This window comes from Tenrec ecaudatus, chromosome X (assembly GCF_050624435.1).
Source record: "Tenrec ecaudatus isolate mTenEca1 chromosome X, mTenEca1.hap1, whole genome shotgun sequence".
Taxonomy (NCBI): Eukaryota; Metazoa; Chordata; class Mammalia; order Afrosoricida; family Tenrecidae; genus Tenrec; species Tenrec ecaudatus.
In genome coordinates, this window is record NC_134548.1 from 17,152,437 (window position 1) to 17,164,851 (window position 12,415).

The 12,415-nt window shown below is 42.1% G+C and overlaps 1 pseudogene; it reads left to right on the plus strand.

The window, feature by feature from the left end:
- The first annotated feature begins 612 nt into the window (after window positions 1-612).
- LOC142433181 (alpha-aminoadipic semialdehyde dehydrogenase-like) lies at window positions 613-11,793 on the plus strand (annotated as a pseudogene).
- Window positions 11,794-12,415: the final 622 nt, after the last annotated feature.

Sequence of the window (12,415 nt, forward strand, 5' to 3'; positions counted from 1 at the left end):
GGATGGATTGTGATAAGCATTGTACGAGCCTCCAATAAAATGATTTTAAAAAGACAAAACCATTGGTGGAAGCTTTACCACCAAAGGGATAGCTTATTGTTCTGTATGGCAACACCACCACCATCGCCCAAATCACAATTCAAACTGCAGTCGTTTTCAGTCAAAACATAAAAAAGAGAGAAAAGTCTCTTGACTATTTGTTCTGTAATCCTTTTGGATCATCTTCCCAAATGGAGGTGACCACACCCTGCTTTTGACAATTTTGGTTGAGTTGAACCTAAAGAGCCGAGATCCTCACCCCGCTGCCTTTCTGCAGCTGCTTCCTTCTCGTTCTGCTATAAATAGGCCAAGCAGCAAGGTCTTCTGACAGCTACAGGAGTCACAAAAGTGTGCTTTTTTCTTCTGCAAATGCTGACCCCAACTCTCCCTGGGTCACCCATAGCCACTCACCGATGGCTATGAAGTTGCACATTTCTGCATTCTCTATAGACTCGCGCCCTCCCGCCCACCAGAGCCGCCCCCTCACTCCCCATAATTTAAAAAAAACAACAACCACCATCCTTTAGGTACCGCAATTTTGTTTACTTCCCCTGAAAGCCAGTCGCTACCGCAATGTCTCGCCAGAGGGCGGTCGTTCACAGACAAAAGCACCCGCTCCAGCTCTCAGAGAGCGCTACCCTGCTGATCTGCAGGATGGAAGAAGAAACAGGTTTTATTTGGAGGTATTTTCAGTTCAAATTCAAGTTCTAGAACTTCGGTTTATTATTAGCCTGTTCTCTTACTCGGGAGGAGGAAAAGAGAAAAACAGGTCTGTCTGCAACTCTTGTGTTCTACCCTCATTCAGGGACAGCTTGACAAACTTGAAGTTTTCATGAATATTCCAAATGAACTTGACGGTGGATGGGCTGGAGAGCCTCGCTTGTGGACTCTCGAAAATGGCCAGCAGCGTCTCACTTTCAGCAAGAAACCACACAAGCTTCCCACCCACCCGCACTCATCCCCCATGCCTTCTCTTTCTGCAAGTGATTTGCAACCCAGACAAGGATTACATAACCATGAAGCAGGAGCTTTCTTTTTTTTATTCCATTGGAAGAAAAGCCATTAAAAAAACCTGTTGGTTTTTTAAAAATGGTATCTCTGTCCGAAATACCTGTGAGAATAACATTTCTGAGAATTGTTAACAAGGCTGGCCAGCGAGACTGATGGTAATTTGCCCCAGTGCAGAAGACTGTGAGCAGCTGCAATTGTCAAGGGAACAGTTTGAATGAAAAGACACAGCCTGCTGAATGGACAACCCCGCGTGGAAAATGTGGGGTTTAATCCTGCATCGACTACTAACTAGTTAGTTGAATGCCCTGGAGTAAATTACTTCCCTGCTCTGGATCATGGTTCTGCAAGCTGGCAATGAGATCATCTCAAATTCCTTCCCTTCTAACAAAGTATACATATATTCTTCAGGAATAAATGTAGATGGCAATTATTAGTTTGACTTCTCATGAGGGAATGCAGCAGCAACAGCATTTTCATGGTACTATAGTATTTCAAACACCTTTGGAGTACTATTCTGGGCTCATATTTTGAAATTGTCTATTATATAGCAATAATTTCTTTAGTGTTTTATGGCAATATGTTTTGGATTACTCCCCTCCAGAGAATACAAAGGGGCTTCAAAAACTTCGTGGAAAAATTCTATTATCTTGTTCTATTTTCCCATGAGTTTTCTGAAGTTCTCTCTTACTAGACACTGTGATAAGGTAGAGGAAGGGGAGTCTGAGATTTGGACTCTGGATTTTCCTTTTATTTTCTGTGTGACCTTGGAAAAACTACTTAACCAGCCTAGGCTTTTGAGTTTTGTACTACAAAAATTTCTTATGGTTATATTGAGCCATAAGTAGCTAACTAGGCGACTGGTCATCAAAAGATGGGACTTATCTATTATTAATATTGTTATTATAGCACGAAGACAGAAACAACCTAAATGCCCTTCAGTTAAAGAATGGATAAATAATGTTGGTAGCTACACACAGTAGAATACTATACATCCCTCAAGAATGTTGAGGAAACTGAAACACCTCATAACATTTGGAGGACATTATGCAGATGGAAGTTCATTAATCAGAAAAGGATAAATAAGACAATTGTTATATAAGAAAAAGAATCAGAGAGGTGGGAGCAAAGGAAGTGGTGTTAAGAAACCCAGGGACAAGGGAACAAAAAGTGATCCAAATCGATGGTGAGGAGGGTGTAGGAGGCCTGGTAGGGTGTGACCAAGGGTAATGTAACCAAGAGGAATTGCTGAAACCCAAATGAAGGCTGAACATGACATTGGGGCAAGAGGAAGGTAAAAGGAAATAAAGGAAAGAGCTAGGAGACAAAGGGCATATATAGAGGTCTAAATAAAGTCATGTATATATGTAAATATATGAGGATGTAGAAATAGTTCTATGTGCAAATATGTATCAGTTTAGTATTAAGGTAGCAGATGGACATTGGGCCTCCACTCAAGTAATCCCTCAATGCAAGAACACTTTGTTCTATTAAACTGGCATTCCATGATGCTCACCTTCCTGACACAATCGCTGAAGACAAAGCGGGTGTGGTGAAGAAAGCATATGTGGTGAAGAAAGCTGATGGAGTCAGGATATCAAAAGATATAGCGTCTGGGGTCTAAAAGGTTGGAAGGTAAACAAGTGGTCATCTAGCTCAAAAGCAACAAAGCCCACATGGAAGAAGAACACCAGCCTGCATGATCATGAGGTGTCGAAGGAATCAGGTATCAGGCATCATTAGAACAAAAAATCATATTGTGAATGAGGGGGAGTGTAGAGTGGAGACCCAAAGCCCATCTGTAGGCAACAGGACATCCCCTTATGGAAGGGTCGGGGGGTGAGGGGGGGGGAGAGGAGCCACTCAGGGTGCAGTGTAGCAATGCTGAAACATACAACTTTCCTCTAGTTCCTAAATGCTTCCTCCCCATGCACTATCATGATTCCAATTCTACCTTACAAATCTGGCTAGACCAGCAGATGTACACTCATACAGATAGGAACTGGAAACTCAGGGAATCCAAGGCAGATGATCCCTTCAGGACCAGTGTTGAGGGTGGTGATGCCTGGAAGGTGGAGGGAGGGTGAGGTGGAGAGGGGGAACATATTTCAAGAATCTTCATAATACCTCCTCCCAGGAGGATAGACAACAGAAAAGTGGGTGAAGGGAGATGTCGGACAATATAAAAGTTACGACAAAATAATAATTTATAAATTATCAAGGGTTCATGAGGGAGGGCGAGCGGGGAGGGAGGGGTAAATATGAGAAGTTGATGCCAGGGGCTTATGTGGAGAGCAAATGTTTTGAGAATGATGAGGGTAACGAATGTACAAATGTGCTTTACACAATTGATGTATGTATGGATTGTGATAAGAGTTCTATGTGCCCCTAATAAAATGATTTTAAATAAGAAAAAGAATCGAGATAAAGGTTTCCATACCAAGAGAAACAGACTTTGATGATTAGTGGGGGTGAAGAAAAAGGAAGCAATAGGCTAGAAGGTAGAAAAGTTTTAATATGAATGAAGGGGGAGATAATGTTTTACAAGACAGGGTAGAGAAAAAGGGGGTGTAGTACAATCTATTGGGAGGTTAGATATGCTGTTTAAGTTGTTGAATACAATAAAGATGATCTGAAATGTAAACCCCCACCCAATTCACAATAAAAAGTGTTATTTTTGACTAAAATATCCAACTTACTCGGTTATTCAACCCGAAAGCAGTATGAAATATTTAGCTTTCCTGTTTATGATCCCCGACTTAAGAATAGAAAAATTTTGAATTAAGATGTATAAAGTATCCTCAGAGATAGAATTGTGTCTTGGAAAATGGTCTCAAAAAGTTGAAATTTGGGGGCTGTTACATTTGGTCTTTACCGCCTAAGGGAACAATGGAAGGGATATTTTGATGGTGGGAGGGCCCACCTTTCTACCTTGCATTGGGCTGCTGGCAGGTGGAGAGTCCAGGATTGTAATGATGGAGGGATGGGGTGGGGATGTTAAGTGAGGCTCACTGTTTCTCGTGGAAGGAGCCCCACAATCATTCTTGTGTCTTTTTCCTAGTTCATGTTACCAGTTGGAGAAAGGAAAAAATTACTGGGAACAAGTGGTGAACGTCTGTCCTAAGAAATACACCTTGAGTAAGCTGAGTCCAGAGGGTGATGTAATGTTCCATGTGGCTTCAGGGTGCTGAGCTTCTGTCATGCCCCTGTTCACATCCCTTGGTACTTACCTACTGGATGAAGGCTAGTTTAGGTGACCATCATGGACTCTCTGCCTGCGGTCTTCTCTCTGAGCAGGAAACATGCTCAGTTTGTAATGACTTCAAAGTCACTTCTCAACCATGATGGACCTGGGTGTTGGTGGAGCCATGTCTAGGTTTCATGGTTGATCAGTTGAGGTAGCTGTGAGGTAAGCTCGATCTTGTGTCTCAGAGTTCCTCAGAAGATGTGTACCCTCTAGGGGTTCCCTGTCTTCTGTCCGTCACATTTTCTCTCCCCTACTGATGGATATAAAGCATGGACTCTCTAATCTTTGCCTGTGGGTCGGCTTCTGGGAGAACCCAACCTAAGAAACAGGCTCAGGCTCTTTTCTATGGCGCTAGAAAAAGGGAGTCAGTCGATGTCATAAATATTTTGAACGCTGCTGTCTTTAGCCTATAAAAATGAATCACTGGGAACCTTTCAAGAGGAGACTCCCGTGACCCTCTGTGTGCCTTAGGAAGCTAAGGAAAATCCGGCAGCAGTGTCAGCGGCACTTTGGGGAGGAGGCGTCTGACACCAGGGAGTGGTTAGTAGGCTAGTGTAATGACTCCGCAGACTGGGCGGTTGGGATATCAACCAGGCAGAGAGCAGCGCTACAGGATCCACAGGGATGCTTTTGAGAGGTCTCTGGAGTACTAGTTTGAAAGTACTTGATCAGCTGGATGTGGGACGTTGGGAGAAGAGGGAAAAAGGTGACTGTCGGTGACTTCTCTTTCAAAATACCTATGTGATTTTCTGCGTGCAGAACATGGGTATGGTGCCATCGAGATTTGGGCTTGAAACTGGCCACTTATTAGCCTTGTGACCTTGGGTCGAGTTCTTTAACCTCTCTGAGTGCCACTGCGCATATCTGGTAGAGTGCAATGACAGCTGCTCTGTTGTTGCTGTGATGATTAAGCATGGCTTTGGGAAAGGAGCACCTGACACAGGGTCTGACCTTTCAAATCAACAGTAGCAATCATTGCTGCTGCTTTCATGTCCCCTCCTAATGTCCGTCAGGTCAGGACCCCTGGCCATCGAGCGAGTTTTCAAGTCTTAGAAACCCTATCGGGCAGTTTAGCCCTATCCATGGTGTTTCCAAAGCTGCCATCTTTACAGACTCTCTCCCCCATTGGATGATTGGGGAGTTGAAACCACTAGTTGTGTGGCGTGCTTTTTTCCTAATGCCAACGACATCCTCTGGGTCTACTGTGAAAATCAGAAGAGAAAAAATGGTTTGTAGCCTTTTCTGTCCCCTGGCACGGAAAATTTTTTCTCAGGGGCATTATGCTTCATCACACACACACACACACACACTCACACACACACACACACACACACACACACACACACACACACGAACCTCTATAAGCAGGAAGAAGTAGAGGCACAGGAGCATTAAGCTTCATTCAAAAGCAAAACCAAATCCAGCAACCAAGCAAGGACTCTTTGAGCAGGAAGCAATGGAAACAGGTGCCCCAGTTGGGAGCTGAACATGGTAGGTGCGCAGGGGGGAGCAAGCCAGCATCGGAGGTGGTATTGTTCGAAGCAGGGGAAGAAGCAAGAGAGAGAACTAGGCAGCATTTATGTAACCTATTTCCAAGCAGGCTGAAAAGAAGTCTTACATTTTCTGGAGTTTTTAACAATTGGGATTGAAAATTTACAACAGAACACTTAGCCAGCTTGGGAGCGTTTGGTTGGGTCCTGCTGTGGAATAGGAGGCTTGGAGAAGTTGCATGCAGGCCTGGGAAACATGCAGGAGAAAGCACCAGAGCTCTGAACTGGTTCATTCTGGCCTGGCCCCCTGCAGAGAATGTGCATTTCCACCTCAGAGACACTGAATCTGAACCTACAATTTAAGAAGATAGAGACTCATCCAGGGATTTGGTTAAAATGTCAGCTCCGATACACTATATCTGGGGTGGAAATGCAAAATCTTAACAGGGGTCATACCAGAATAAAGCGGTTTGAAGTCCTGTAATTAACATAACAAGCTTATTTAAACCCTCAGTGGATTTTGTCTTCAGATTCTCACTAATGATTTATCTTCACCCCCTTGACGGAATCCTGTCTCTTCCTATATGACATCAGCATCCTTCCTTGCCCTTTCCTCTTCTTGATTTCTCCTTTAATAAGATGCTGTTTCCGCCGTTTGTTGCGTCTCTGCGCAGAATGCATCTCTGTGTTCTGCTCACCCCCAGATGTCCTTTCCTTCTTCAAATCGCTTCTTCTACTCTCGGACCAGTAAGCCCGTTTTCTTTAACAATTGTTAGCCTTGCTCCACAGTTTTCTCCTACTGAAGCGTTGTGAGGACTTCTTTCTTTCTTTTTCTTTTATTTTGGTATTCAGTTGTAATCCCTACAGAAGAGCTTCGTCTTTGATTTTCATCTGTACTTCAAGCCTTCTCTTTCGCCAAGCAAGTTTGTGTCAATTGCATGACGCGTGTTGTGAATGAGCCCCTCTCTACTCGTGACCCTCCATTCTTTTGCATGTCGCCCACTTCTTCAGAGTATCTGCTCACCAATCTGTAGACTGAATATGTCTGGTGACAGGATGTACATCCGGGTGCACATCTTTGCTGATTTTAATATCACTTTCTCCAAATGTTTAATCGTGCAACTAGGGACATAATTTACATGCACAGCCCAGATAATGCCATTGGGAAAATCGGAACCAGAAAGCATAATGAAGAAGTGTAAGCAGATGTGAGGGGAGTATCAAACTAGTGCTAGCCATTACAGCCACTTGATTCCAGGTCTAGCAATTTCTTCTTTTATGAACGGGAGGAGGAAGAAGTAAAGATTATATCAACAGGAACAAGCAGCCTAGGTGTTGGGGTGGTGGTGAAGGCCTTGCCTTTGTAATGAAGAGCCCAGAGAAAGCATGCACACCTTTGGATAAGCAACATTTTAACAGAAATGCTATTTTAAAAATCTAATTCGACCAGCAGTTTTTGAGGGCCTGCAATGTCAACAATGGGGACATAATCAAGTATGAGATATTTCTTTTCGAAGTAGCTAGATGCCTATCAATCAAGTCCAATCTAGGTTCTAAAATATTGGCATAAAACAGCAAACTCTTATATATGTAAAAACAAGGATCTGGCCAATCTGGCAAATACAAATTTTGGTGCCTCAAATGTTAGACTTGTGTCTGCGTATATTTGCCCTGCTGATTCCCCAAATGGCTCCAGCTTTCCCCTCTCAGCTGTAGCTTTTGAGATACAGAACATATGCCACACACCACTTTTCACACTGCTTGCCATACCCATGAAAACATCAAGATATTTTAAGGTAGTGTTAGCGAGCCTGAGATCGAGGAAGTGCACGCTGGCTTTATTTAAAGCCGTTTGTGGTGTACTAAGTATTTCGATCAAGGTATATATCACACGGTGTCCTTTAGTCCAAAGATATATATGAACAGTGAAAATCACATCAACTTGAAATTCCCCCTAAGTATCACTTCACCTTTAGTAGGAACTGAGTAGCAGGCACTTCCAATTTGGTACCTTAAAAAGAGATGAGAATTAAGAGTTATTTCTTATTTTTAATGAATACAATTAATAAGGACCTCTGATGGCATTGCGGACTCTGTGTTTGCTGACTAAAAGGTCAGTTCAGTGAGCCCACCAGCTACTCTGCCAGAGAAAGATGAGATTTTCTGTTCCCATAAAGATTTATAGCCTCAGAGACGCACAGGAGAAGTTCCACTCTGTTCTATAGAGTGGCTATGAGTTCTAATCCCCTGACTGGTTGTTAGTTTGGCACAATAAATATTTAAATGTTCTGAAACCCAAGATGGCTGTCAGAATTCAAATTCCTTTATTAAAATTAAAACATTCCCGTCTTGGTACAAGATGGCACAACTTCTCCACTTGTGCGCAGAAAACTCTTAAAATAAAAGTCAGACTTTGTCCTATAAAGAAGCTTGACTGCTATATATTAAAATGTGTTCAGCAATGTTTACTGCATAATTTGAAGAAGAAAAATCTAGATTTTTCACAATACTTATGAAAATTGCTACAAACGCTTACATTTTTGATACTCTGAATTGCCCTCACATCTTCCACATATGTGTCTTTTTAATTGTCTTTTCTTATTTTCCACTCATATCAAGCTGTGTTCTGACTTTTCAGTATCCAACTTATAGTCTGTGTATGTATTGCACAGCCTCTCACAGCAAAGCAGGAAGCCCATTGCCAGCTAATCAATTCTAACTCATAGTGATCCTATAGGACAGAGAAGAACTGCTCCTTTGGATTTCCAAACCTTTAAATCTTTTAAAGACTGCAGAATGACTGGTGGATTGGAACCACTGACCTTATAATTGGCAGCTAAATGTGTGTAAACAACTCTGCACCATGAGTCCGTATCCAGCTTCCCTTGGAAGTCCCTTAATACCTAATTCATTTTCAAGTAGTTCTTACATTTTTTGTCTTAGCCTGCAATTGCAGATCTGGATTCTTCTCATATTTTAAACTATGATGATAAATTAACAAATTAGTATCACAGTAGCTGAAAGTAAAGTGGTTTCGCTAAGGAACTGGAGCTGAATTGGTCTATTCAGTGTGGTTTTCTGAATCAGTGCTCCAAATAACCCCAGGAACAGGCCTACAAACCAAGTCACCTAAGAAAATGCTTTTTTTTCTATGTTATCAGTGGCTCACATCTAAGAAAGAGAAGCAACCACATACCATATGCCACCTACTGAAAGACAAAGTAACACCGATGAAGTTGTCCTGTCGAAGTATCTAACCAGAGTCTCATCAAGCCTCTAGATTGAACTATCAATATATACAGGACAGAGAAACATGTTAAATAGTACTATGGATATGTAATAGCCAAATCCCTACTATCAAAACCCTTAAGGACATACAGCACTAAAATTGCAATGAAAAAGTGTGAGGGGGAATTAGACATTTGAGATTGTAAAAGCCTTGAAAGATAGATCAACTGGTTGCAAAGTAGGGACCTCATTTTGTTTCTAATTCTAACAAGTAATCTCTGAAACCTCTTGGGGGATTTGAACCCTGACACAATATTTAATGATATTAAGAAGCAATTGCTGACCTCGGGTCCTGACCTCAGTGTGTGGCATGTCCCTGCTTGGTCTGTCCATGAGCTGCTAAGAAGAGCAAGCTCTCAGAGTTCAGGGCAGTCTTACCACCTTCATGTCCACTCTGCTGGTCAACCAGGCCCAGTGCACTATGCTGAAAAAGCTGGGACCTCATGTGGCAATACATTAGGCATGTATGAGGGTTCCAAAAAATGGAATTTTTTCAAAGCTATATATTTAAATTTTTTAAGCAAAATAACTTTATCACCTTCAAAGTACTCTCTGTTACACTTAATACATTCGTCAAATTTTTAGTTCCAATCTTGGAAACCTTTTTCAAACTCATCTGTTTCAATGGCTCACAGAACCTCCCTTGATTTTCTTTTACCTCTTCTACATCATCAAATCGCAGTCCTTTCATGTCCCTCTTCATTTGCGGAAACATAAAGAAGTCACACAGAAAAAGGTCAGGTCAGTCAAGTGCATGGGGCAAGAGAGGCATGTTTTTTTTTTTTTTTTTGCCAAAAGCTGGCACACTGAGATAGCTGCAAAAGCAAGTGCATTGTCGTGGTGGAAAACCAGTCCCCTGTCTGCCACAAATCAGGCCTTTTTTGTCGCACACTGTTACACAATCTTTTCAGAACCTCTAAATAGAAATCTTGATAAGCAGTCTGACCTGGTGGAATGAATTCCAAGTGTACTACCACCACTAGTCGACATTTTAATCTTTTCAGGAAGTTGACGGATGTCCAGAACAAAGTTTATCATCAATCGACATTTTACCATTTTTGAAAAGGGGAAAGCTGCCCAGTACACTTGGATTTTCCACATTGTGCTGTCCTTGTAAGCAGCGTTCAGCATCACAACAGTTTCCTGGACATTTTTCCTGAGCAGGAAACAAAATTTCATAGCCCCATCCTCTTCTCTTAAATTAGGCATCACAAAAATGAGGTTTGAGCAAATTTGCTTTTATGAAAATATTCACTGTGACCAGAGAGAACCTTCCCAGATGATGCCACTGGGTGCACTAACTCAGAGAAAGTTGCTGATGCTTGCCTAGAGGGAAAAAATGCATATTACTATGAAAGCTCTGGTCGGCCCAGCACAATTCTGGTTTTTTTTGGGGGGGGTCCCCTCACATATAATGGAAGCTGGGGAGGCTAAGGAGAGGTGATTACAACCTATTGTCCTACTAACAATAAGCCACTAGTATAAGTCCTACAGCTGATTATGATGAGATGGCAAAGAAATACAGAGAAGCATGGATAGCCTGGGTGGATATCCCTCCTCCAAAATGTTGAGAAACAGTATGACAGATTGGCGATGACGTGTATGAGAAAATCCCAAAGTTAGGAAGCTTGGTGCCTTCAGAGATGGGTAAAATCTTAACAGAAGGTGTGCAAGAATACATGTATATTTATGATTATGCTGCTGGCTTACTGCAGATGATTGCTTTCTGGAGGACCTGACTGTGCACTCAATGAACAGCGGAATCCCATAACTTTCCACTTCCGCATCACGATGATCTGTGGGGATCTCTGTCTTTGAAAAGGCGCTCCAACAACTTCAGATAATAGCCAACATTTAGAAGGACAGGAAACTGGTGAAATTTGTTCCATGATTTGTGGTGGAGCAGACATTGGCACAGCAATGGCCAAAGATAAGCAGGTGAATCTGTGACCTTTATCCGGGGGCACTCAGGTAGGAGAACATATGGCCCTTGTGATTAAGGAGAGGCTTGGTAAAAGTCTGTTTGAATGTGGAATAAACAATGCCATTATTGCTTTTGAGGATACAGACCTGAGCTTAGTCATTCTGTCCGCTCTGTTTGGGCCATCAAGACCAGCGGTGTACGACAGTGAGGCGACTTTTTTTACCTGCAAGCATCCATGATGAAGCTGTTAATAAAATTTGAAAGCCCTATGCCATGATCTGTGTTGAGAACCCATGGGCTCTTATGTTCTCTATGGACCACTCCACACAAAAAACAGACAGGAGCCATGTTCCTGGGGTGGTGGAACCAGCGACAAAAGAAGGTGGCACAGTAGTCTATGGGGCAAGGTCATGGATTACCCTGAGAAGTATAGCCACAGTGCATCCACTGGGCACCCAGACACTTTGGCTCTATTTCTTTCTATCTTTAAATTCAAGAATGAAGAAGTCTCTGCAGAGAATAATGAAGGAAAATAGGAACTTTCAAGAAGCATCTTCACCAAGGTCTTGGGAAGAATCTTCCTCTGGCTTGGCACTAAAGGATCACACTGTGGCATCATCAAGGTTACTATTGGGCCAAGTGAGGTGGAGACTGGAGGAGCACTTGGAAGTGAAAATCATACTGCTGGTGGCAGGGGGTCTGGTAGTAATGCCTAGGAACAGTACACAAGAAGCTCTACTTGCAACGTCAACTGCCGTAAGGACCTTTCTTTGGCCCAAGGGATGAAGTTTCGGTAGATTCACATCACTTCAAGACTTATGATGTGCCCTGAATAAATGCATATTTTGAATATGATCTTAAGGGGAGAGGGGAAAGAAGCCATGGCTAATTTTTAACTGGGAATAATGATACCATGGTTATGTTTCTCAAGGTAAGTATTGTTTAGAGTCATATGCTGAAATATTTAAAAGTCAAATGATAGGATGTTTGGTATTGGCTTCAAAATGATCCAAAGCAAGGAGGCGGTGGGTAGGACTATATTCAATAACCTCGCATTTGGCTTTGAGTCGATAACTTCTTAAACTGGGTGATAGGTAGATGAGGGTCCTTCTTTAGATTTTTATTTGCTTAGAAATTTTCCATAATAAAAACCTTTTAAAAGTTGATATACAATAGATCAAGTATCACTCAGGATAATTAAGTAATAAATTTAGATTTTTCTCCCAATCACTGCACTAGTTATAGAGCTTCTGTGTACCAGGTACATGATACCTTTGTTCTCCTGGGATGGGAAGCATGACAAATTTAGTTATGTTCCCCAATGGCTTGAACTGAGACATCATTGGCTTCCTTTTACCTGTTTTTCCTTTCATCTCAAAGATTGACTTTAGATCCTGATGTACATGTTGGCATTGTGTG